General features: G+C 48.4%; 5 non-coding genes across 5 annotated transcripts; all 5 read right to left on the bottom strand.

Moving 5' to 3' along the window:
- Window positions 1-4,634: 4,634 nt before the first annotated feature.
- Window positions 4,635-4,707, bottom strand: Trnak-uuu (transfer RNA lysine (anticodon UUU)). The gene has a single exon. It is a non-coding gene; the product is annotated as a tRNA-Lys (tRNA).
- A 4,175-nt stretch (window positions 4,708-8,882) lies between these two features.
- Window positions 8,883-8,955, bottom strand: Trnak-uuu (transfer RNA lysine (anticodon UUU)). Its single transcript has one exon. It is a non-coding gene; the product is annotated as a tRNA-Lys (tRNA).
- A 465-nt stretch (window positions 8,956-9,420) lies between these two features.
- Trnak-uuu (transfer RNA lysine (anticodon UUU)) lies at window positions 9,421-9,493 on the bottom strand. Its single transcript has one exon. It is a non-coding gene; the product is annotated as a tRNA-Lys (tRNA).
- Window positions 9,494-17,100: 7,607 nt separating this feature from the next.
- Window positions 17,101-17,173, bottom strand: Trnav-uac (transfer RNA valine (anticodon UAC)). The gene has a single exon. It is a non-coding gene; the product is annotated as a tRNA-Val (tRNA).
- Window positions 17,174-22,461: 5,288 nt separating this feature from the next.
- On the bottom strand, window positions 22,462-22,534 carry Trnav-uac (transfer RNA valine (anticodon UAC)). The gene has a single exon. It is a non-coding gene; the product is annotated as a tRNA-Val (tRNA).
- Between the last annotated feature and the right edge of the window lie 2 nt (window positions 22,535-22,536).

Genomic DNA, 22,536 nt, shown 5'->3' with positions numbered 1-22,536 from the left:
TTGTTAGATTGATGTGCAGGTATTACGCAAAAAAGTATTATATGCGATATGTTTGTTACTGTGTGCTTTTCCTGCCACCAGTATATGCTCCGAGGGTGGCACAATCAAGCGAAATCGGCGCGCTAGACATGAAAATCCACAAGCTCAAGCAGCGGCTCTTTTCTTTATTGCGATGACGATTGCGGGGTCACTCCGAGCGAAAGCTTTTCGACGGAATCGCCGTGACGCCCCGCATGAATTCCAAGTGTAGACGTTAAGCTGTGCAATTGAGGGAATCCTTGCGGCCGTGCCGTCTTCATGGGCGAGTGGGGAGGCAAGCAAGGAGAGTGAGGGACACGGTCGCAAGTGAAGCGCGCACCTCTTCATGGAATCAGCGTGGCCTCGAGCGGTCACGCACGGGGAAATTTATTTAAAAGTGCCAAGCGTTTCGCTATCTTGCAAGTATTGTCTGCCACGGTTCGGAAGGTTGTAAGCGCCGCTAGGGGCGTGTGACGGTGTCTGGCGAATCCCCGATCTCCGCGCGTTTGTTGCAGCAGCTCACGCTACCTTTAGCAAGCGAGGAGCACCTCATGGCGTTGGCTCATTTGTGTTTGAGTTGTTCCTAATTCTAGCATTGTGAAAGGCTGTCTTCGTGGTAATCGAGTGAGTTGTAGTTGTGTATATTTCTGCGCGGAAACCATGCTCGTTAATTTATATAGTAGAAATTATACGGTATAATTTATATAGTAGATTTCGCTTGCTGCGAAATGTGAGGTCAACTAGCGACCTTTTTTTTCTGCTGTTAGATGCATTGTTATCGTCATCAGTGCCTCGCCTTAAGGGCAATAGAGTGGCTTTCTTCTTTCTGCTTTTCTTAGACAACTGGGGGTTGTAAGCTTGGTCTGTAGTATTGCTGGAGTATTCAAAGCAGAGATTGCAATAACGGTGGTACGATATGTCTAAAATACCGCGTGATTAGACGTCTTTTATGTCTATACATGTCAACTAGCGTACCTAGTCAACCTGCTCAATATAGTACATTTTTGTGACTGCTCCTTTCTTTCATTGTTAAATAAAGAAAACTAAAGCACTGAATTGAAAAAAAATGTGGTTGATCCCTCTGATATAGGAATCGGTATAGAATACGAAAGTGAAACAGTTGGCACATAAGCGGAAGTCTTGGAAAAACTCGCGACCGGGATACATTGTCCCGACCGGGATACATTGTCCGACCGGGATACACGCGCCGGAGCATCGCGCAAACCACACGTGAACCACAGGCGTTCGCAAACCGTGCAGGCGAAACCGAACCGGTTGTCACTGAATAACTTGGTGAACTCGCGGTCCGCTGCAGCGAAGGGTGCATGATTTGCGCGTCGTGGACCATCCTGTGGGTGTGCTGGGCTTCCTGCGTCGTATTGTCGAGCGGTGTCCCGCTGGCGCGTCGCTTCAGCGAAGGTATGATCATTTCGGTCTTGGTTCGGTGTGTGTATGGCAGCCAGTTGGGTCGCGATGCGGTCAACTTCTGGAAAGCGAGAGGCAGAGTTCTCAGCTTGAGTCGTGAACGCGCGAAGGCCTCCCGCTCCCCCTTGGCGTGTCCATCGCTGCACCAAACTCATTTGCGCGACGTTAGCTCGCCGACGTCGTTGTCTTTCGACGGCGCTTAATGCCGCAGTTCTCGTAGTCGATGCCAGCACACTCGTATCAGTAGACAGCGGAGAAACACCGTCGGTGCATATGGAAGCTGCACTACGTTGCACACGCTAGCCCAACGCGAAATACGAAGCACGTAACTGAATCGTCACCGAGTCAAATCAACGCGTATAGCGCGTCGCAATTGTAGCCTCCGCGATCAACTTCAGAAACATTTTCAGAGCTAATTGCGGAGGCCACGCTCCGCTGGCGTTGGTAGTGCTTCTTGATGCCAGCGTCTCTTCGAATGCTGGCAGAGGCGTCGTAGTGCTGAGACTACCGAAGCGCTCACTGTCGGTGCGCGTTAGTGTCATAATGCAGTACTTCTCTTTTCTGCTCGTAGGCGGCAGCACCGCCCCGAGCAAGAGCGCAGGTACACGGAGGAGTGTTAGATATATAAGGCGCGTCTGTGTAGCTCTTCGCAAATGCGTTTGTGGCGCAGTGGGTTAAACGCTCGGCGATCTATCGTCGTGGACCGAGAGGTCGTGGGTTCGATTCCCAAATTTTCCATATTCGTGGAACTTTTTCTTCTGGTTTTTTAACACGAAAGTGTTTTATGCCGGGGTCCACCATGTACATCCGTCACGGATATGACGTTGATAAAATGGACGCCAACCGGTGAGAAAGAAAAAAAAAACAAGAAAAAGATACCCCGCTGGGAATCGAACCCACGACATTGTGGCCGCGACGGAAAGCGCCCGACTACCTACCGACCGAGCTAACGCGGGACATGCTAGACGCGGCGCGAACGTGCCTTATATCTTTCACACATTCTCTTCCGCGGCGGGCGGAGCGCGGCGGTGCCGCCGTCTATGAGATGTGAAAGGAAGTAATGCTTCACGATCGAAACTTACTCGCGCTTACTCCGAGATTGCACACGATATCGGAGGTCATGGTTAAAGCGTCTCGGTACCAGAGAGGTAGACTGGCCGCGCTGGCGCCGCCGAGGCACCCTTGACGCAGTTACGTTCTTTGCCTTTGGCCGTGTTAACGTGCGTCGGCTCGTCGGAGTAGTGCAGCTTCCACGTGCACCAACGGGATTTCTCTGCAGCCGACTGCTTCAACTGCGAGAGCACCGACTAACAAAACTGCTGCAATATGCGTTGCAGAAAGGACGCGATTTCTACGGGCGAATGTCGTGCCTTGGTGGAGCTAGAGCAGCGCCTGCGAGACAGAGGCCAGCGGGACGCACGCGTTTGCGGCTCAGGCTACGGACCTCTACCTCCTGTGTTGCTGAAGCGCAGTGTGTGTTATGTATGCATGACCACAGGCGTCGGCTACCCATTACTAGAAAGCGCACACCGTGCCGTTTCTCTCCTTAATTGACGACGCTTTGAACAAGTGCATACCAGGTACCAGTGTTGATTATGAGCTTGTTGATATCATCCTTACGCGGGATTCACGATTCGCTGTGTCCAAAGATATGTTCACACCGAGAGCTACCACAACGGTTTAATCATGATCATGGGCGTTAGTCGTCGCGATAGATACATGCTGTCAACATGGGTGCATCCACGTCAAACGGTGCTATAGCTGCCAAACACGAAGACATTGTACAAGCTCTCATATATTTCTACACAATAAGCACTACTTCTGTGAAGACACGTTTCACTTTCGTGTTATACCGATTCCTATGACGGAGGGATCAGCCATGTTTTTTCTTGACCATCTGATAGCGTGCATTTTTTTCACGTCATTTCTCTGACAGATACACGCCAATAAAATCTTGATGGACCCCGGCATAAAGCACTTTCTGCTAAAAACGAATGCCGCATGTGGAAAGAAGACCAATAAGCGCTAGCGCTTGTTCGCCTTCTTTCTTCACGCCCTTGTCTGTTGTGTCCGCGCTGTGAAACTTTCCATGATGAATTTGTGCCAACTCGCCCAGTCTTCTATCTTTTTTTAGATTCAGTTTCATTCACACATGAATCTATCCACAGCAATGCACATATTCCTGTTCGAGTGCCCCAGCACGGAAGCTCCAAAGGACAGAAATAAAGTTAAAGTAAATGACATACCAAGTTGCCGCATCATAGATATGATGGTTCGTGTTCTGAAGGAGGGAAAACGTCGGCAATCCAGCAAGAAGTGATGGATTGTTTCTAGCAAATTACATAAGGAACATAAAGGAGAGATAGCCCCACCAGCTATGTGTATGTATATACATGTTTAGATTTGAGATTTTTCAGTGCAATCTTCTCATTGCTGTTTCGTCCAATTTTATTGCAACATCTTTTGCTCAAAGAGAAGGTGCTGTAAGACAGGTCGAAATTCAAGACATGGTGTAGACAATAAAACAGCAGAGTTTCCAGGTCTCACCGCAGTAACGAAACTCGTCACTGAAAAGAGCGAAAGAACAGGGCCGGAAAGAAAAGGTTAGGTTAAAATGTCTGCCGCTTCACTTGACAGCGGTCATTTTTTCCAGGCTCCCAAACTGAATATTCTGGATTTCCTTTTTCTTGCTTGTTATTTTTCGGTGCCGCTTTTATATGTGCGTTTCCGAAGGAAATAAATCAGTCATAACTCAGCGCATTGTTCTTCCTTCTTCCTTTCGTTCTTTAATCGGTAGTTGCGCTGTGGTTCAACGTTTTGTTACCCAGGTAGATACGCTGACGCATCACTGATTACAAACCACGCAGTCAGGTCGCGAAAATGCTCAACACGGTAGGGGCGCGCTTTTAAATCACCATGCAAAAACACATTATTGCGAACAGTTGTACCTGATGGAAGCTGGGGCAAAACTAGCTGATAATCCTGTGTCGACGTTTCCATAAGCCTGATACCCCGACCCGGCTGAGAGGCTGAGCAGCTGAAACCGGCCCTTTCAAGGAGCACAACATTCTGCGTCCGTTCACTACGGTGGCCGGAAGTGGGACTGAGCTACCCACATTCGCACAGATCGCACACAAACAGACGTACTAATAGCGAAAGTGTAAATGGGCATAAAAAAGGAACTCAGCACTGGCCCGAGCAGGGGCTTGAACCCTGGACCGTTAGATTAAAAGCCTAACGCTCTGCCAACTGAGCTATCCGTGCTTTTTTATTTATTGCCAGTCTGAGACAATGTACAGTTTGAACATGTTACAAAGTATACACATACATCCTACGACAACACAGATCACATGCCATCAGTCATACTTGGACTGGTGTTGTCCACCTAAAATTCCTTCAAGGCCGCCAGAGATTCTATTCTCGACAGCCATTCGGGCACACACTCCTCTACTTTTATATTTTCAATAAAAGCAGACATACTTTGCTTAAAGTAAATCCGTGCTGACTTAGCGTCGGGGTCGCAGAAGTGTACAGCCATCCTAGCCCGCCATAAACAATGGAGGCCATTCAGCATTATTAAATCGAATGGGGCTCCATCTTCATTCCCTATTGCCAGAAACCTAATCCCATGCGGATCCAAAGGAAAGTCTTTCATTATTGCTCTTTGAAGGATGTCCAAAAAGTATACCCCTTCCCCGCAGTGCAGAAAAACATGATTTGTGCTTTCCGGTTTCTTGCAGATCAAGCAGATTGAACCCCATGGTACAAAACAACCGCTTTCTTCCATGAATGTTTTTGCCGATAGTGTTCCGGTGTGTAACTTAAAGAAAAAGGGTTTTTAACCAGTAGACACGTGCATGTTTTTCACCCGCTTCAGCACGCTCTGTCCCGGACTTCCACTGTATATGGCTCTGTGCTTAGGTACTGGGAAATTAATGTTATGCACAGCTTTATACAATTATTTCCTTTTAACGCAAAGCTGGTAGTGGAAAGAAGAACGAACCCGTAAAAAACGCACACTTTCTACAACTTCTTTCAGATAGCCATGCAACGACACCGGCATGCTATCAGAAGTGACAACGAGTTGCGGTACGGCGTTGCTTAACCTTAGTGGGCATACTGCGCGCAAAAATGGATCGTTTACATCACGAAAAAAGAAAAATCTATTGACTAACTGTCGTACGTAAAGATGCGCTAAACATAGCCCCCCTTCCTTCGCCCGCCGGGACAAATTGGTTCGGCTGCACCTTTCCCACGTCGAGCCCCATATAAATACAGCAAACACTCGGTGTAGCCTTTGCACATTTGTCCTGGAACAATGCAACATCTGCATGACATATCACAACTTGGTAAAGAAAAAGATGTTACAAACAGTGGCTCTACCAAAAATGGACAGGTTCGTGCCTTTCCACCTGTCCGATTTTTAGATGCGAAGCATCTTATAGCCGAGCTCAAATCGGTGGTGGTGGTGGTGTGCGGCGTGACCACCCTTACTACGCATGCGCATACCCTCTCCACACACCCCCTGTCCACTCCCCCTCACAAATCCTCCTGCCTGCTTCCCCTCTCCCCTTTCTCCTCTCCACTCACCCTCTCCCCTCCCATCTCCCCTACCCCTCTCCACACCCCCTCTCCCCATCCCCTTTCTACTCTTCCTCTGAAACGCGGGCTATACATGCCGAAATTCTCTCCTGCGCAACGCCGCGATGAGCGCATGCGCGTCCCCTCCCCCTCTCTATCCTCTCCTACGCCGCCCCCCTTTCGCATGCCTGTCGACCGCGTTCCCCGCTCGCCCTGTGTGAATTAACGGCTAGGCTAGAGGGAAGACAAGATGCGCGTAGTTTTCCTCTTCGCCTTCCACGACGCGAGGTCTGAAGCATGGCCAACGAACGCCAACGGAACGCGATCGTGCAAGTGCCCCGGCTTCGTATCGCCTCATGGTCCCCTTAACGGGAAATTGTGTAATTTCTTTCTTTTGTCTCTTTGGTCTGATTTATCCAATACTGGTCGCCATTTTTGTAGCTCTCGAGGGGAAAACCAAGATACCTGGTTAGCGTTTTCACCCGCAGCATATTGGAAAAATTATCCGGCGTTGAAGGACACCTTCCATGCCACAGTCCGGGTGACTTGCCAAGGATCAAATGGTCTATTGCCCATTCCACTTCACTCGCTGTAATTTTGCCTTATAATCGTTCCCTCTGCTTCGCAATTCACTCTGCTACCCGTGACGTCACAAAAATGTTTCACGACACTTATCGCTTCTTTTACACATTGTGTATCCGTGCAACAGATCGCGATATCATCTGCGTATGCCAGCAGCTTCACTTCGGTCTCAGCCAATCTGAAATCATGTATTTTCTGATTTTCCGTAATGGCCATGCACATAACTTCAATGTAAATAGCAAACAAAAGCAGGCTGAGTGGGCAGCCTTGACAAACAGAACGCTTCACGTGAATGAGGGCCCCCACAGACTTATTAACTATTATTCGTGTTGTGCAGTTCTGGTACGCCAAGGCCACTCCCTCCCTGATGATGAAACCAACATTAGCATGATCTAAAATGAGAAAAAAAATATCATGACATACACAATCGAACACCTTTTCCAGGTCGAGCTGGAGGACAGCTACGCCAGCTAAAGCGTAAAGCGTAACGCTCGAGAACACACCGCATCTTATGAACACTCGAACAAATAGTCATTCCTTTAATCCCACAGGTTCGGTTTTTTGCGACTATTTCTAGTATGACGCTTTGGAGCCTGGCTGCAAAGACCTTCATGAAAATCTTATAATCAACATTTATCAGGGATATTGGTTTGTACGATATCACTAGTCCGAGTTTTTCCACTTCCTCCGTCTTGGTGATCAATATGGTGTGCGCTTTGTTAAATGAAGGCGGCATAGTTTTTCGTTCATACGACTCATTGAATCATTCTGTCAATAAAGCGGACAATTCTGTCTCAAGAGCTTTATACCATCCCGCGGTTAGACCATCGGGTCCGGGTGACTTGCCAAGGTTCAAATGGTCTACTGCCCATTCCACTTCACTCGCTGTAATTTTGCCTTCTAATCGTTCCCTTGTGTCGTCACTCAGCCGAGGCATGTGCTCAAGAAAACCTTTTTTGAATCCGTCCACATTAGTTTTTTGAAATGCAAAAAGTGATTGATAGCGTGCAAAAAAGGCTCGACCGAGAGTATCATTATCCCTCACAAGTCTCCCGTTGTAATAAATCCTATCCACATGATTACGTCGACCTTGGGCCTTTTCTAGTCCAAGCGCTCTTTTAGTGGGCGTCTCTCCCGCCAGCAGTTCTTTAGCACGCGCGCGCACCAAGGCACCTTTGTAACGCTCCTTGTCGTACTGTTCTAATTTTCCCTTTATATTGCGCACCTCGCCTTTACAGGTCCCCGGCTCATTGCTTTCGAGGGCTATTAGCTGCTGAAGTGTTTTATTCAGACTTCTTTCTTTTATTTGCCCCTCGAATTTTGGAGTGCTCGATCTGTCCAGCGCTTGCCTTTTAACCGTCTGCTTTAAACATTCCCGTTTCTCTGCTAGAGTTTCAGTTTCTTCAGTACGCATTTCCTTAATGGTTGCCCCGCCACGGTGGTCTAGTGGTTATGGCGCTCGACTGCTGACCCGAAGGTCGCGGGATCGAATCCCGGCCGCGGCGGCTGCATTTTCGATGGATGCGAAAATGTTTGAGGCCCGTGTACTTAGATTTAGGTGCACGTTAAAGAACCCCAGGTGGTCGAAATTTCCGGAGCCCTCCACTACGGCGTCTCTCATAATCATAGCGTGGTTTTGGGACGTTAAACCCCAGATATTATTATTATTATCCTTAAAGGTTCCAAGTACTGCTTCTATAAATTGTTCATCATTTAGTTATTAATCGTTCAGTGTCCATAACTCCCAGTTAAAAGACTTTCGCTGTTTCTTCATACTTAAGCGACATACAACCGAGCAATGATCCGAGAAAGACACCGGGGCAACCGAGTAACCTTGACACAATGGTATAATGTCTAGCGACAACTACATGTAGTCTAACCGTGCATGACTAGTGCCTTGAAATTGCGTGCACATCACTTCGCGGTCCGCTGCAACACATTCGTACACATCGTCCAGGTCGTTCTCGCTAATTAACTTGTACAATACGTCACTGCGATTGTCGCGAATGCCCGTACTGTTAACTCTATTCCGTGCACTAAAAACACAGTTGAAGTCCCCTAACAACACAACCCCCTTATCACAATTCGCCCACTGTAAAAGATTTGAAAAAAAAAAGACAGGGTACGCTCTTCCACGCCATTGAGCGCGTATATGCCGATTACTCGGAATTCAATTTCACAAAACACAAAATCGCAATACGCAACTCTCCCTGGCTGACATGAATATACACCTTGAACAAGAAGGCCTCGCAGTTTTTTTTTACAAAAAGAACACTCGCCCGAGCAGGGGCTCGAACCCTGGAGTGTTAGGTTAAAAGCCTAACGCTCTACCGACTGAGCTACCCGGTCTCGCGCAGATCACTAACAACCGGACGTACGAATAGTGCAAGCGTAAATGCGCAAATAAAATTCAGCACTCGCCCAAGCAGGGGCTCGAACCCTGGACCGTTAGGTTAAAATCCTAACTAGAGTGTACTAGAACAGGGGAGTGCAAGGAACAAGCTTCCAAAAGTGAAGTCCAAACAGGGTCAATCCGCTTCTAGCGCTGCGATCGGTAGTCTGCAATGTGTCGTCGTTCAAGAGTTGCGCGCGGCTCCGCCACAGTGGTGCAGGGGTAGAATGCCCGCTTCCCACTCAAAAGGCCCGGGTTCGAATCGCAGCTGTAGATGGTGGGTTTTAATTCTTAGTTGCATCTGTTATAGCTGTATTGGTTTTCATTTGCTTCTTGAAACAAGCCTCAGTTGCTACGTCTTGCTTCAAAAACCTGAAGTTCAAAACCTGAAGCGTAAATGCGCACAAAAAAAGGTCAGCACTCGCCCGAGCAGGGGCTCGAATCCTTGACCGTTAGGTTAAAAGCTTAACGCTCTACCGAATGAGCTACCCGGGCTCGCACAGCTCGCTAGCAAGCGGACGTACGAATAGTGCAAGCGTAAATGCGCACAAAAAAAGTTCAGCCCTCGCCCGAGCTCGAACACTAGACCGTTAGGTTAAAACCCTAACGCTTTACCGACAGGAACACCCGAGCTTTTGTTTTTTTTATTTATTGCCTGGCTTGGACATTGTACAGGGCAATCATTGCACACTCACATAATACAATAAAAAAGAACAAGCATTGCCATCAGTCCCATTTGGACTGATGTTGTCATCTTAAAAATACTTAAGGGTTGCCAGAGGTTCAAACCTTGACAACCATTCGGGTTCGATCTCCTGTATAGACCCTTTTCGAAAACGGGCGCCCCTAGCGCCGCGCACGCAAACTACAGTCTGCCGCCGTTGTGAGGCCACCGCGGCAGACGACGCAGGCTTCGGCAACGTGCCAGTGCGTGACATTTCAGCACCGCCGAATCGTGAACTATCATCAACGTTTTTCGTAGAGACGCCGTGCTGCAATGGTGCAGACGTGCTGCGTTCCCATGTGCCACCATCGAGGATATCGCGGCGAGAACAGCGATAAGGTACGCGATAAAACTTGAACAACAAACGCACGTGCTCTCTCTCCGTACGTGATGTCAAACGGACGTGCGGAAGGGCGCCGTTTTGAAAACGCGCTACAGAAACGGACGTGCTTATTTCTCAGCGCCTTGTGTAGCCTTGCTTTTACGAATGAATATACTTCTCTCGAGTGCCTTCATGCGGTCAATTGCGATAGATTGTTTGTGCAGAAATACTGCGAGGGTTGGTAAGGCCAGCCAGAAAAATAAAAAAAAAAGTTGCGTACCATTGATTTAGTAGCGACAGTACTCGCGTATCGTAAGCCACGTGTCAACATACAGACAAACAGGGGCGTAGGCAGAATTTTTTTTTACGCCAAACTAAACAAGAAACAGCAGGTTGCCTGGAGACAACTACAGACCCACACGTACCCGAATCCGGTGATCCTTCGCCTCTGCTACCCGGACATTTATACGTCGGACGCGTGTAAAGCGTGCGGAGCCAGAGCGACGCTGCAGCACATGCTGTGGAAGTGTACCGTTAGCGAGCAGCAGTCCCCTACGAACCCGGTAGACATGGCAGTCTCGAACCGCGAGGCGCGATGCGAGGCGGCTCTGCTCAGCCACGACCTTGCCGATCAACTGTGGGCCGTCCGGCACGCCCAGGATGCCGCCCGGGTCCAAGGACTCAAGGCCGTCACCTAGGCCGGGGTGCTTGTAGCCCCACCCCGCTCAATGCCGCCGGCATGTTCAATACAGTTTTTACTCACTCACTGGGGGGGGGGGGGCACCACCTTGATCTGAAGTGGGGGCCGGGCAGGCAGATCATTTTGTGCTCTGTGTACCACGGCAAAAACAATTTCGGGGAAGGGGGGCACAGGCCCAGTGTACCCCCCAGCCCCCCCCCCCTGGCTACGTCACAGCATACAAATATACCCAACGCATGGCGTCCGGAAAGTAGTTGCCTGGTGTCGCTTGCGGCAGACAGGATTTTCACCGATTACGGTCGCATAGTTCCGCGACAGTGACGTCCTTTCCTTCGGTGAGAAGTTTGTAGTTTGTAGCTTTCGGTGAGAAGGTTTGTAGCTTCGGCGAGCCTTTTTTTCCCGGTCCGGGCGCGCACGCGAGATGGCTGTGGTCACGGTTCCGCAACCGCAGCAGTTGAGCCAAACTGCTCGTCCAACCCGTTGAAGGGTACAAAATGTTGCTCATTGTGCAGCAGAAGCACCTCAGAAAGACCAACGGAGAGTACTAAGAGCTCGTTCAAGCACTCAAACGGTGAGATTTCAGCGGATGACACGGAGAACTAGCCGCCAACACAATCACAGCACTCACGCATTCGACGGCTCGCTTTCCATGCCCTCACGATGGCGCTGGCTATCCCACGCTCCTTTGCGAAGCGAAACGGACGAAAAGCCCACCGTCAGGAGGCGTATTTATGAAAAGGCTCTATATTGCTACACTCAATGAATGCAGACATGCTTTGCCTGAAATAAATTGCTGCTGGCTTTGCATCCGGATCGAAGTGGTATCCGGCCATTCGCGCACGCCATATACAGTGGACACCGGTCAACATCACTACATCAAATGGGACCCCCTCATCATTCGTTACTGCGAGATACCTTATCCCTTGTGGATCCAGTGGAAAATGTTTCTTTATTGTCCTCTGCAAAATGTCCCAAAAATGTACCCCTTCCCAACAATGCAAAAAAACATGGTCTATTGTTGCTGGTTTCTTACATATCAAGCAGTGTCACCCCCATGGTGTAAAAAAGCCCCGTTTCCCTGTGAAAGTCTTTACTGATAGTGTTCCTGTGTGTAATTTAAAGAAAAGTTTTTTCACCCCTGTAGGTACCTGCATGTTACTCACCCTCTTCAGTACATTTTGTCCCGGTCTTCCACTGTATATGGCCCTGTACAATGACACTGGCAAAACCATATCCACATACATCTTTATACAATTCTTTTCTTCTTACACTTGCTGGATAATCCAACGAAAAACGAACAGATAAAAACCGTACACTGTCTACCACATCCTTGAGATAGCCACGCAACGTCACGGGCCGGCTATCCGTTGTGACAAGTGCTGGTAAGGCACTGCCTAACCTGAGTTGGCATACCATACGCAAGAACGGTTCCCTCACGTCACGGAAAAACAAAAATCTATTTACTAATTGTCTCACAAATAGGTGCGCCAACCCGAGACCCCCGTCCTTCACGCGCCTGACCAAATTGGTCCGTCTGCACCTTTCCCATTCCCAGCCCCATATAAAAACTGCGAACACTCTGTGCAGCATTTACACGTTGATCCTTGAACAATGTAGCACCTGCATTACATACCACAGTTTAATGATAAAAAACATGTTGCACACACTAGCCCTAGCAAAAACAGACAGGTTCATGCCTTTCCACCTGTCTGCTTTTTCCTTCGTCTCCTTTGTTTGACGCGACCAATACTCCTCGCTGCCGTTATAACATTCAAGGGGAACACCGAGGTACCTTGTCGGTGTTTCCATCCAGTGCACATTCGCAAAATGGTCCGGCTTTGAAGGCCACCTTCCGTGCCAAAGCCCAAGAGTTTTCCCCCACTTTACGCGGCTCCCTGTGACGCTACAAAAATGTTTCACAACACTTATCGTTTCCTCTACACTTTCTTTGTTCGTACAACACATCGCAATGTCATCTGGATATGCTAGCAGCTTAACTTCCACTGCCGCCAAGCTGAAGCCACGTATTTTCTCGTTTTCAGTTATCGCTAAGCACATCGCTTCGATGTAAATACAAAACAAAAGTGGACTGAGGGGGCAGCCTTGACGCACAGAACGCATTACGTGAATGGGGGCCCCCAAAGACTTATTAACAATTAAACGTGTTGTGCAGTTCTGGTACGCCAAGGCCACTCCCTCCTTTATGATGGAACAAACATTAATATGATCTAAGATGACAAACAAACTATCATGCGCAACACAATCAAAAGCTTTCTCCAGGTCTAACGGGAGCACAGCAACGCCAAGTAACTCCTCGTCACAACACTCTAGCACACACCGCATCTTGTGAATATTTGAGCTTATAGACAGTTATAGTTTAGCGGGTTTAACGGAATAGCGGGCTTACCGGAATAGCGGGAACGAAGTGCGCATGCGCAGTACCGTAAACGACCCGTAAAGTTCACCGTACGCACGCTATTTTTCAGATTTAGCGTTACCGTGTTTGCGTGGTTAACGTAATGTTCGTAAAACATGGCGGCGGTTTTCGACGCCCGCTTCGAACTGAATTTAGCGTTGATGTGGACGGATCCACTTCTTTCGCAGCAAACGATTGTGCGAAATGGCTTCCGTTGCCTTCAGGTAGCTTCGACGACACGGTATTACGGATAACTTGCGTAGTTTTTGAGATCGCTTCCCATTTCGAACATCCCTAGGCCTATCTAGAAGATCGGTGTAAACAAGTCTGCAACATGAAAATTTTCGCTTTTGGCGCTTAGTTCATATTTATTTACTTTTATTTTCACAATAAAAGGAGTAATATTGCTGCGTGCGGGGATACAGGCGAGAATTCTCGGTTTTGTTCTGTTCACTTTTTTAACGCATTTACCATTCGCTAGGTGGCGCCACCGTCCCGGCTTGGGCGCGTAAAAGCTATCCCGCTAAACTAAAACACGCTTTCCGCAACCAACGTTTGCGGCACGGTAATGCTATTCCCTTAACCCCCGCTATCACGCTAACGGTAAACTATAACTGTCTAATAGTTCTGCCTTTGATTCCACAAGTTTGGTGCTCTCCAAGAATTTCTTTAATGACACCTTGAAGTCGCGCTGCCAGAACCTTCATAAAAATCTTGTAGTCAACATTGGTCAGCGATATGGACCTATACGATGTCACCAGTTTAAGTTTTTCCCCTTCGTCCGTTTCAGGAATTAATATCGTATGCGCTTTGCTAAAGGAATGCGGCAAAGTTTTCCGTTCGTACGCCTCATTGAACAGTTCAGCTAACTCCGGGGACAGTTCTGTTTTAAACGTCGTATACCACGCAGCGGTTAGGCCATCGGGTCCCGGTGACTTTCCGGGGTTCAGATGACCAATCGCGCGTTCCACTTCGCCCTCCGTTATTTTGCCTTCTAAAAGCTTTTCTGTGTCGTCAATAAGCCGCGGCATGCGCTTAAGAAACTCTTCTTTAAAACCATGTACATTCGCTTTTGGAACTGCAAAGAGTGACTGATAATACGCAAAAAAAGCCCGTTCGATGGTTTCATTGTCGCTCGCGAGAGTCCCGTTGCAATAGACCTTATCGATATGGTTTGGGCGTCCTTGCGCTTTTTCGAGACCAAGCGCCCTTTTAGGGAGCGTCTCCCCCGCGACAAGATCATTTGCTTGAACGCGAAACCAGGCGCCTTGATAACGCTCTCTGTCATACTGTTCTCATTTTTCCTTGACACTGCGCACCTCGTCTTTACAAGTCCCAGCCTCCCGACTTTCTAGGGCTATCAGCTGCTGCAGTGTTTTCTTCAGACTTCTTTCTTTTTTTTTTGCGGTTCGAATTTTAGCGTGCTTGATCTGTCTATCGCTTTCATTTTCACCTTTTGCTTTAAACACTCCCATTTCTCTGCTACAGTTTCCGTTTTTTCCATAAGCACTTCATTAATGGTCTCGTGCACTGCTTTTAAAAAGGGTTCATCTTTAATAACAATGCGTTCAGTTTCCATAAATCCCAGTTAAAAGCCTTACTCTGTTTTTACATACCTAAGCGACATACAACCAAGCAATTATCCGAGAAAGACACTGGCACAACCGTGTAACCGTGACACAATGGTATAATGTCTAGCGATAAGTACGTACATGCGGTCTAACCGCGCATGGCTAGTGCCTTGAAATCTCGTGTACATCACTTCGCGGTCCGCTTCAACACATTCGTACACATCGTCCAGGTCGTTCTCGCTAATTAACTTGTACAATACGTCACTGCTATTGTTGCGAATGCCCGTACTGTTAACTCTATCCCGTGCACTTAAAACACAATTGAAGTCCCCTAACAACACAACCGCCTTATCACAATTCGTCCACTGTAAAAGATTTGAAAAAAAAAAGGGCACGCTCTTCCACGCCATTGAGCGTGTATATGCCGATTACTTGGAATTCAATTTCACAAAACACAAAATCACAATACGCAACTCTTCCTGGCTGACATGAATATACACCTTGAACAAGAAGGCCTTGCAGTTTTTTTTACAAAAAGAACACATGCCGCGGACGTTCCTAACGCATGGCTCACGACTGCATAGTATCTGTCAGTGAAACGACGCACCATGCTCCCGGTCTCCTCCTCCCCGTCAACCTTATCTTCCTGGACGGCTAGGACGTCGATATCTTGGTCGGTGACCAACCGTAGGAGCTGACTTTGCCTACGCCTAGCCGCCAACCCTCTCACGTTCAGCGTAGCTATGCTGAGTGATGGAAACGGTGCCATTGTGACTTCTACGGTATAAGGAGTAGGCCCGGAGCATGGCGCTTACGTTTCACGTCTAGCCTACGGCTAGTCGCCTCCAGGACCATCCTGCTTGCCGGCATTCTTTTGCTTTGTCTTGTCCGCCGGTCTCTTGTCAGTTGGGATTTTCGGTTCCGGTCTCAGCGTGAACCGCCTCCCTTGAGAAGTCTTTGCAGGCGGCTCCTCGCTTTTGGTAGAGACGCCTTGTCCGTTTCCCCGGTCTCGTCGCGCGAACGCTTTAGTGTGGCAGTGGTGACACTCATGTCGTCCCCGCTTCCGGACTCTCCTTGGAACTCTGCTGCCTCGTCCACTGGCACCGCTTCCCGCTCGTCTCGTACCGGTTCAGCTGCTGACGGGGTGATGACAGGTGCGGTTAAATGCTGAGGAGCCTCCGCCAGCTTGTGTGTTTCTGTCGAGACCGACCCCCCGGCTGTCGCCAAGACAACTGTGCTGCCGGCTCCTTCAGCGGCCTCCTCCGTGTCGGCCGCGTCCATGACGAGCTCGGCAACCACCTCGCTCCTCGTTGGTCTTGTTGCAGAGGCATACGTCCTAACGCAGTCGGCTTCGACGTGCCCGAAGCGTCTACAGCGGGAGCAACGTGGCACCTTGCACTCACGGCAGACATGCCCTGTGCCTTGGCAGCGCAAGCACTGCATCGGCCGTCCAGGCACAACAACCAGGGCCAGCTCACCGTCCACGCGAATCTGGTGTGGAAGTTCTTCAACCATGAGACCACTCTTCAACTTCAGTAGAACTCTCCTTGTGGTTGAGCACTTGTCTGCCATGCCCGGGATCCGCCACCGCTCACGGCTCACTTCCACCACCTTTCCAAATGCTGCCAGTGAAGCCCGCACATCTTTGTCGCTCACCCCGTGCAGCAGCCAGTGCAGCCTAAGCTTCACCTGCTGGTCTTGCGGGTCGACGACGACGCAACGCCTCCCCTTCACCTGGAGCTCCTTCAGTGCAAGTAGGCCTTTCATGGGAGCACCGTCGTTGAAGGTCACCGCCCACAAGTGGTTTATCTGATACGCACCAAGGCTCACCACATCGGGCAGCAGACCCGTCGGCGTCAGCGCATCCCGAAAATCCTCAACCTTGTAAGGCCTGGCCCTGACATCGCGTAAAAACACGGTGTTCTTAATAAGTTTTCCTTTTGGCAGCTCAGGCAAAATAAGCTGGTATTCCTTGCCATCCGTATTCCTGTTTCCGCGGCCCATAGTGGCCGCTATCGCCGCTCCGCCGGAGCCCAAGACAGTGCGATCCGATCACCTCGGCTGCCGGAAGCAGAATGCGAAAATGACTGACCTTTCTTCAAAAGAATCATATATTTCTCTTTTTATACCTCCCTGCGCTGGATACAAAAGAAACAAAACAAAAGTACAGTGCTCTTGCCTGGGATCAAACCAGGGACCTTGCGCATGTAAAGTGCACGTGATTACCTACACTACGAGACCGCAGTACGAGAGGTCGCGTTATGTATAACCATACTGATTGAAATGGACTGACCTTTCTTCAAAGGAGCCATATTTTTCTCTTTTTATACCTACCTTCGCTGGATATAAAAAACAAAAGAAAAGTACACTGCTCTCGCCTGGGATCGAACCAAGGACCTTGCGCGTGTAAAGCGCACGTGATTACCACTACACTACGAGAGCTTTTTTTATTGCCTACTTCGAGAACACACCAATAAAACACATGCATATATAACACATTGCAGTCACACTAAAATGACATGGTCACCTTAAAATTGTTTGAAGTCTACAAGGTCATCTAGGATAGCCACCCACTCGGGGGGCTCGACCTGTGCTCGATATACTTCTCTAATATGTGCAATACTTGCAATGAAATTTTCCCGTACCGTAGAAACCTTGACATCGACATGACGTACTGCCATTCTTGTTTTCCATAGACTATGGAGGCTCAGGAGCATGAGCATGTCGTAGGGTGTTCCATCATATGTATCCGTGGGCAGAAACCGTATGCCTGTGGGTGTAATTGGTAGATCTTTTTTAAGAGTTCGTTGTAGGATGTTCCAGTGGAAGACTGCATCCCAGCAATCTATGAAAGCGTGGTCAATCGTCTCCGGCTTTTTACACAGCAAGCAGTTAACAGTCCATGGTACGTCAATACCTTTCTGGTCTAACCATGTTTTAACTGGTAGAGTATTGGTATGTAATTTAAAGAAGAACGATTTAACTGTAGATGGAACGGGCATCCTTTTAACACGCTTCAACACGTCATTTCGTGGACCTCCTATGTTAACAACTCTGTATGCTGGTACTGGTAACATTACATCAAGTAAGTCTTTATACAATTTTTTCCTTGTAATTGTAAACAAATAGTCCAAAGAAAACCTTGCGTGTAATACACGAAACGACATAACCACTTCACGCATGAATCCAGTCACACTCTTTCCACCGTAATCACAGCACACAATGACGAATTCTGGAAGAACACTTGCCAGCCGTACCTGTATGACTGTGCGTAACAAAATCATCCCTTTGTCCTCGTAAAAAAAGAAAACGTGACACAAGCTGCCTGATATAGAGGTGAGCAAGCCCCAGTCAACCGCTGCGAACTGATCGAAAAAAATTAGTACGACTAAAACGTTCAAAACTTGACCCCCATATAAATACAGCAAAAACCCTATGTATCTGTTGCACACACACCCTCGTCATGAAAATAATTTGCAAAACATACCATACTTTGGCAACTAAAACAAATTACAAGCACTCGCGCGGCCGAATATTGACAAGCCTCGGCCTATCCAGCCACCCGTTTTTTCCCTCATTTTATCAGTTTCTTCTGCCCAATAATCTGTGCTATCTTTATAGTGCTGCAGCGGCACTCCCAGATACTTCACAGGTGTCGTCGTTCACCGTGCCGAAGAGAAGTGTTCTGGCATTACGTCCCAGTTGCCATGCCATATACCGATGCTTTTGTCCCAATTTATCTCTGATCCTGACTGCTTGCAGTATGCTTTTGCGACTCGAACCACTTCCTGGACGCTTTCTCAATCATCACAGAATACAGCTATGCCGTCCGCGTAGGCTAATACCTTCACTTCGATCACTTGCAGTCTGAACCCTCTAATATTTTCGTTATTGATCACAGCCAAGCAAAAGGGCTCAAGGTACAATGCAAAGAGTAGAGGGCTTAGTGGGCACGCTTGCCGGACACTTGATTGGACAGGGATTCTTCCACTCAGGGTTTTATTAATTATAACCTGTATTGTACAGTCCAGATATACCATTTTGACACGTTGCTTAATAACATCACCAACGTTAACATGATTAAGTATTAAAAACAGCACTTCGTGTGACACTTTATCGAAGGCCTTCGCTAAATCTAATTGCAACATGGCGACTCGGCTATCAAAAGCGTCACAGCATTCAAAGACACTACGTGCTACATAAGTGCAGATGGTACGCCCTTTAATGCCACACGTTTGGTGTGGCCCAACCAAGTCTTTGATCACAGTTTGTAATCTCTTCCCAAGAATCTTCATTACCGCTTTGTAATCAAAATTGGTGAGACTTATTGGCCTATATGAGCTTACTGACAGTAACTTCTCACGATCCTCTGTTTTTCGATTTAAAACCATGTGGGCAGATCGAAAAGACGGCGGCAGTTGCTTTTTGCTGTATACCACCTCAAATACATGATATAATATCTCGGACACTCCAGGCGCGAATGCCTTATGGAATTCAGCTCCCAAGCCATCCGGTCCCGGGGCCTTTCCTACCGCCATATCTTCTATCGAGAGTTCAATTTCTCGCCTGCTTATCTTCTCTTCCAGTTGCTCTGTTTCCTCTTTATCTAGTCGTGGCATGGCCTTCAAAAAGTTTGTTTGAAGTCCCATATCCACTGTTTTTTTGTCACCTAGTATTTCGCGGTATTATTCTTGAAACGCGCGTTTTATCATTTTACAATCTGAAGTTATCTGTCCGCCGTACCTTATTTGTTGAAGTTCATTCTTACTAGCGTATCGCTTTTCGTCAGCTAAAGCGCGTTTATTTGGCCTCTCATCGACCCATAACCTTTCGGCTCGGGCACGAACCACAACTGCCTTATATTTTTCATTGTCAACAGCTTCCAGTTCTTTCTTTACCTTGCTAATATCCCCTATGAACATTCCTGGTTCGGTACTCTCCATTTCAAGCAACATTTCAAGTTTTCGTTGTAGCTCCTGTTCCTTCATTTTTTTTATTGCGGCTTCTAACGCTTGCCCTTTCCATCGCGATCATCTTAGCCTTTATCTTAGGTCCTCCCACGCTTCCGCATAGTTGGCTGGCTCGCAATCTAGCAATTTTCTATGTCATCTTTTACTCTCTTAACGAATGCCTCATCTTCAAGAAGTCGGCTATCGATTTTCCAGAGGTACCAGTTGAATTTACGTTTTTTTGTTAGGGAGCCAATTTCAAGGTACACCATACTGTGATCACTGAAGGCGACGGGCTGCACACCGTGGTTATTGGATATTGATACTAGGTCAAGCGAAACATACACTCTATCTAGTCTGGCGTGACTGTCTCTTTGAAAATGCGTGTAAGCCGGTTTTGATGCGCCCATCAAAAGACGGCCAACATCTTCCATGTTATGTTCCTGAGCCAGGGTGTTCAGCAGAAGAGCGCTTTTATCACGCACTACGGCTCGCTTAGCACGATCCTCAGTATAACAGACCCAGTTAAAATCTCCCAAAAATATGACGTATCTATCACAAATTAGATACTGTTCAAGCTCTGCGAAAAAAGCACATCGTTCCTGCATATCATTCGACATATACACACAAATCACTCTCCACTGATAACCGCTAAAAGAAAAATCATACACGATGAGCCGACCGGTTTCATTACCCTTGAGTGACTGTTCTGTGACATTCAAACTTTTCCGCACCAAAATAAGACAGCCTCCAGACGTTCCCACGGCTGGGCATACGCACACGTTGTAGTATGTTCTAAATGGGGCCACCATGCGATCAGTCTGTTCTTCGCTTCCAACCTTTGTTTCTTGTATTGCTACAAGATCCAGTTCCTTATCCGCACACAGGCGATTAACTTGGCACTGCTTTCGTCTTGCGGCAAGACCGCGAACGTTAACGGTGGCAACACGTAGTCCTCTAACCAAATCCACTACCATAATGATTTGAAACTGACTAATCGCAAGGTTCAACAAACCACTCGCGCGCAAAAGCAACCCAAAGATTCAAATTCCGCGTACAATAAGGCAACCGTACAGAACTGCTTTTTACACTTGTGAATTGGATGCGCACCTTAGATAAGCAGCACAACAGCCTGCTCGTCTTTGTATCCATAGTGCGTGGTTCATCGCCCATATGCCATGAAAGGCCTGGGCTAACGTCTTACTTGAGCTCCGAGGCCGCCGGTTTTCTGTCCGGCGGAATGTTCGGCTTCGGACGGAAGATTGGCCGTCGCGTGATCGCCGCCTTTGGTGGTGGTTCCTCGCTTGTAGGGTCCCCTTTTTGGTCTTCACCAGCTGCTTGGTCATGAGTCCTTTTTGTTACAGTCCCGCTTGAGGAAGCTACGTCCATTTCGTCAGTCTGGGGTCCTTCGCTGACCAGCGCCACGGTGTTCGATGCCTTTTGCGAGTCGCTGTCTTCCTTTGCTTGGCCTTGTCTATCCCCCCTTTGCTTTCTTTTCCGAGTTCACTGGTCTCTGTCGCTTTCCGCGAAACAGGTTCCTCAGGGGGCGTTTGCACAGGGGGCGTGGCCTGTGATTTCGCCTTCGGCGTGCCACCAGGACACACTTCTTCGACGTCGGCTTCGTCGATAAGGTGTTCCGCCACTTCCTCTTTTGCTGCAGGGCCTGTCACGTTCGCATATGTCCTAACGCAGTGTGACTCGTCGTGTCCATAACGTCGGCAGAGTGCGCAGCGTGGAACGCGACATTCACGGCGTATATGCCCAGTATTCCTGCACCGAAGACACAGCGCAGCTCTGCCTGGAGCGACGACCAATGCCTGCTCGCCGGCGACGCGTAGCAAGTGCGGCACGTCGTCCACGGTTAGGCCTTTCTTCAGCACAAGGCTGACAAGCCGTGTCGAAGAGCCCTTGTCTTGTAGGCCATGAACACGCCACCGCTCCCGCGTAATCTCCTTAACAGTGCCGTAGGGTGCCAAGGCCTCGCACACATCCTCGTCTAGTAGGTTGTGAAGCAACCAATGCACTTTTTGCGTATAGCTTGGTTTCCAGGATCAATGACCAGGCAGCGGTGCTCCTTCACCTTGACTTCTTTTGCTCGCAACATTTCTTTCACAGCATCGGCACTCTTGAATGTCACGGCCCATACGTGGCTCATGTGATACGCCCCTAGCGCAACCACGTCAGAAAGCAACTTCAAACTCGCCAGCATGTCCCTGAAGTGTTCCACACGATACGGCCTTGCACTCGCGTCGGCATGTAAAAAACAAAGTGTTCAAAACAACTCGCCCAGTGGGTAGCAGTGGCAAAAGCCCCTCATAATCCGTGGAATCGTTGACAGTTGTCCTGGTACCGCGGCCCTGTTGGGGCGCTGAAGCCGCTCCGTTGATAGCGGAGCACATGTCACCCACGTCCGTTCACTACGGTGGCCGGAAGTGGAATCCTACACTACGAGAGCGCAGTACGAGAGGTCGCGTTATGTATAACCAAAGTAATTGAAAAGGACTGACCTTTCTTCAAAGGAGTCATATTTTTCTCTTTTTATACCTACCTTCTCTGGATACAAAAAAAAAACAGAAGTACACTGCTCTCGCCCGGGATCGAACCAGGGACCTTGCGCGTGTAAAGCGCACGTGATTAGCACTACATTGCGAGAGCGCAGTACGAGAGGTCGCGTTATGTATAACCATACTTATTGAAAAGAACTGATCTTTCTTCGAAAGAACCATATTTTTCTCTTTTTATACCTACCTTCTCTGGATACAAAAAAAAACAGAAGTACACTGCTCTCGCCTGGGATCGAACCGGGGACCTTGCGCGTGTAAAGCGCACTTGATTACCACTACACTACGAGTGCGC

The sequence above is a fragment of the Rhipicephalus sanguineus genome, chromosome 1, assembly GCF_013339695.2.
Source record: "Rhipicephalus sanguineus isolate Rsan-2018 chromosome 1, BIME_Rsan_1.4, whole genome shotgun sequence".
NCBI lineage: Eukaryota > Metazoa > Arthropoda > Arachnida > Ixodida > Ixodidae > Rhipicephalus > Rhipicephalus sanguineus.
This window is presented reverse-complemented; position numbering and strand designations above follow the sequence as displayed.